The sequence below is a fragment of the Choristoneura fumiferana genome, unplaced genomic scaffold, assembly GCF_025370935.1.
Source record: "Choristoneura fumiferana unplaced genomic scaffold, NRCan_CFum_1 Sck3bRy_32;HRSCAF=194_pilon, whole genome shotgun sequence".
Classification (NCBI taxonomy): Eukaryota; Metazoa; Arthropoda; class Insecta; order Lepidoptera; family Tortricidae; genus Choristoneura; species Choristoneura fumiferana.
Genome location: NW_027412987.1, coordinates 19,685 through 23,949, shown reverse-complemented (window position 1 = coordinate 23,949; position 4,265 = coordinate 19,685).

Genomic DNA, 4,265 nt, shown 5'->3' with positions numbered 1-4,265 from the left:
CATAAACCTTCTTCGTCGTGTAAACAAAAATTCATTAATACAACCAAAAACAATGCAAGAAAACATCCTGTAAACAAAAAAAACATTACTACCAAAAAAAATAATGCAAGAAACCATCCTGAAAACAAAAAGACATCAAAAAATCACTGCCTGTATAATAAAGTGTAAGTCTTTTTGCAACTAACGGCTTAAAATTCCAAACAATAAAATGCAAATTATCAAAATAAAATTAGAATAGGTTGTTTGCGGCAATAATATTAGGCATTCGCATTTCATGTCAAGCAGAAGTTCGCCTTAGGGTAAGCGATTTATGGTGTAAATCCGCGCGTTATCCCCTGAGGCGTTGACTGAACAAACTTTGTTTATAGCAGACTTGGCTTACGACTCTTACTGAGATACACGGCTGTGTTGATCGATGAACAAGCAGATTTGGATTACAAATTTTTCCACCATAATTCAGCCACATACGCGACGCTCCTTAGTATGACTGAATAATAAGTAACAAAAAGAAAGAAAGAAAGAATAAATTTATTTGCCAATATTCGGCATAACAACAAAAAAATTACAATTAAAAATATAAGGCAACCTTACATAATCTATGATACTAAATAGGAGGAAAGAAAAGAAACATTGTGCCGAAAGAAGCAAAAAGGGCCATGCTCAGCGTTTTGCCACGGCAAGTGAATAATATCTTACTGAAACAGCTAGAGATACCTTTGGCCTCATCTGTACCATAGTAAAAGAGAACAAGTATGTACACTCCGACCCTTTAGGAGACTTAACTGCCTACTCCGGCGCGGACGCTTAGGGTTGTCGATGTCTATTTTAGATTAATTAATTACCTACCGGCAAATAATTTTAGTATGAAAGTTAACTTAAAATTGTCTAATATCTGTGTCTAGAGAAACCAGATTCTTTGCCGCTCTATTATTATTATTATACTAAATTTAAAAATATTATTTATAAATTCGCCGAAGTGGTGATGGCGACTGTGTACATACTACTCATGTTTCCTACACATAATACTATAACTATATTGTTTATAGGTAGGTAGGTATCTATTATTTTTTTATGTGTCCTTGCACGAAACTATCACACTACACTTATATACTACTAATTTACAACTATACCTAATACAAAAAATACGTAAGTACGAGTACGCGAACGTAAAAGGTGATCATCTCGCGAAGCGAGCGCAAGACGAGCGAGCTAAAATCGAAACGTACGGCGCCGACGGCAGCGCAGCCTTGACTAAAGAAAACTTAATCCTCGGCCATAATCCCGGCGCCAACCAGCGCGCACACATTTAAGCCGCGCGATGTACTTTTGTTCGTAGTGAACCTACTTGTTCTCTTTTACTATGTCTGTACTTTTCATCGAGTGAGATGGGGGTCAGTCACGCACAGGTCAGTTTTATGTAAAAAAATAAGCTGGAAACTCATCTAAACCTTTATTATGGCGTTCGAAAACGTACCTTAAGGGGCTGTTTCACTATCCATTGATTAGTGTTAACTGGCGGTTAGGTGTGATGCCGTCTCTATTTGTTTTGTTCGAATAGACGGAGACGGCATCACATTTAACCGTCGGTTAACACTAATCAATGGATGGTGAAACAGCCCCTAAGTCTCACAGGTTCTCGTGTCCGCGTTTTGAGATATCAAAGGTCAAGAGTCACTAAAGTCGGTTTTTGCTGAACCCACCGTCCTCTTCTTCCATATAAAACAAAACACTATGTAACACGAACAGCAAGGGTAGTCTAGGGGATGAACTCATAGAAATTTAGAAACACATACCTATTGTGTGACGTTTGTGATAGTTGGGTATTTTATAGATTTTGCATATATTCGTATATGTGTCGCACAGACGTATTTGTGATACACCTTTGGTAGCGGAGATATAAGGTAAGGTAAGTCGAAAAATGCCCGCCATTGTCATTTCAAAGTTCAATATTTCCAAAATGGCTGAACCGATTCAAATTAAATATAGCCAAGAACCACCACAAAAAACTCGCTTTCGCGTAAATATACCGCGTCGAAATCAAATTTATGTCACCCCTCTTTTTGTGTTGGAGGTAAAAATGTCTGAGTTCAGTCATTGTTACCGACCGTGTGTCCCCAGCACTGGGTTTCGTATTTAATTCGCATTAGGCATAATGAGAAGCGAGCCAGAAAATTAACAACATAACTTACTAATGTTGAATGTTTCATCGTCCCTCGTCTTTTCATCATCATCATCATCATCATCTCAGCCTATATACACCCCACTGTTGGGCACAGACCTTTCAACATGAAACTGCTTGGGCCGTTCCCACGCAGGCCCAGTGCGGATTGGCACACATACTGTTGATTTGCTTCGCAGGTTTGTGTAAGTTTCCTGTCGAGGTTTTCCTTCAGCGTAAAGCGTGGTAAATTTCAATTGTAATTTCACACATGAATTTCGAAAAGGTCAGTGCGAGCCGAGATTTGAACCCACGGTCCCCTGGTTAAGAGGTTATGTCAAACCACTAGACCACAACGGCTGTTAAGAGCGACATTAATAGCGTTGTCCAGCCGTTTTAGCGTGAAGAAGTAGGAAACATGTACACACACACACACATACTCAAAAACTTTCGCATTTATAATATTAAATAGTAGGATAACTCTAATACAAATCAGTTAAAAAGCTAAAGGAATCCAAAGTGACCCACTGTAAAGAAACTGGTCTCTGACATTGATACTACATATGTACATTTCGACTCTATCCCACTAATATTATAAATGCGAAACTCTATAAGTCTGTTTGTATGTTTGTTACCTCTTCACGTTTACTAATTCGGTATAAAGATAGCTTGAATTCTGGGGAAGGACATGGGATAGTTTTTAATCCCGGAAAATTGCATAGTTCCAGCGGGATAGCGATAAACGAATCTTACGCAGACGGAGTGGCGGGCAACAGCTAGTATTCAATAATAGGATAACTCATACATTACAAATCTGTTTAAAAGTTAAAAAGGGTAAAGTTACCAACTGTTAAGAAAGCGGGTCTCTGATGTTGATATTACGTGTTGACACTACATATCTGTAAGGAAATTTTCTCTATCCAATTATGGCCGAAAATCAGCACTGCAAGCATCTAACGTCTCAGCATCATGTTGGGTCAGCGGCGCCGTTACACTTTTGCGGGGAAAATCGTATAAGTAAGGTAGGAACCTACTATTTTCATTTTGGTAATTTTTGTTTTACTTGTGTGTGTTGCTTAAACTTCGTTGTATTTATATGTCTTCGTGAGTGTGCATAAATGTCGTATTTCTTTCTTTCTTTCTATAAATGTTTGCTTTGAAATCGCTCCATGCGTCACTCACAATATAAATTGACATTTAGACCTGCAAGTTCGTTCGCCTACAGCGCACTCATTCCTATATTGCAGCTTACTGCGATGTGCCGGAAGGCTTAATAACGCCGGTTTTAATTTAGACTTACTCTACGAGTTTCGGAGGAGTAAGTTTCCTTTCATCATTACATACAGATAAAGCGAATAATGTATTTCCATTGGGAAAAGTCGGATCGCAATCAGAATACGATGGCATCCGGATTGTCAATATTAAGAGCCTGTCCAGACGGGCGTTTTGCGTGCGAGGGTACTCGCGCGTAGACACTCGCGCGTTCCAGAGGTACTAGAGCTACATACACCCCGTCTAGTGGGGCTACTCCGAAATTTGAAAATCAAAGTTCGTGTCGTTCCGTCTCTCTGACGCTTATAATATTCAACACGAGAGTAAGAGGGACGGTACGATACGAACTTCGATTTTCGAATTTCGGAGTAGGCCCTCAGATGCTCTCGCTATGGAAGCGCGCGAGAGCATCAGGATGAGGTGTATGTAGCTCTTAATAACTCGAGAGCGCGCGAGTGTTCATATTCATAACAAAAAGCTTAACCTATATCGACACGTCATTAAATATTTCTGCCACGCTATAAAAACAATGTCATAACAAAAAAAAATTTAGCATCTTTTGGAACAAAGAATCACTTGTAACAGTTTTTACCTCAGTAGGCAGCCTGTTAAATAGCTTGATAGCTTCATGACTGGCGGAATGCGCTACGACTTTCAGTCTACGCGCGGCAAAACGCTCCGTTTGGACCGGGTCTAAACGAGTGACATTTTCATATCCATTAATATGAAACTTTATTATTTAGTGTCAAATGTCAAAACAGCTGTATAATCGGCCCTGCAGTTAATCACGATAAATACAAACTTTTCCGATAAAATATGATGGAAAATAATTGCG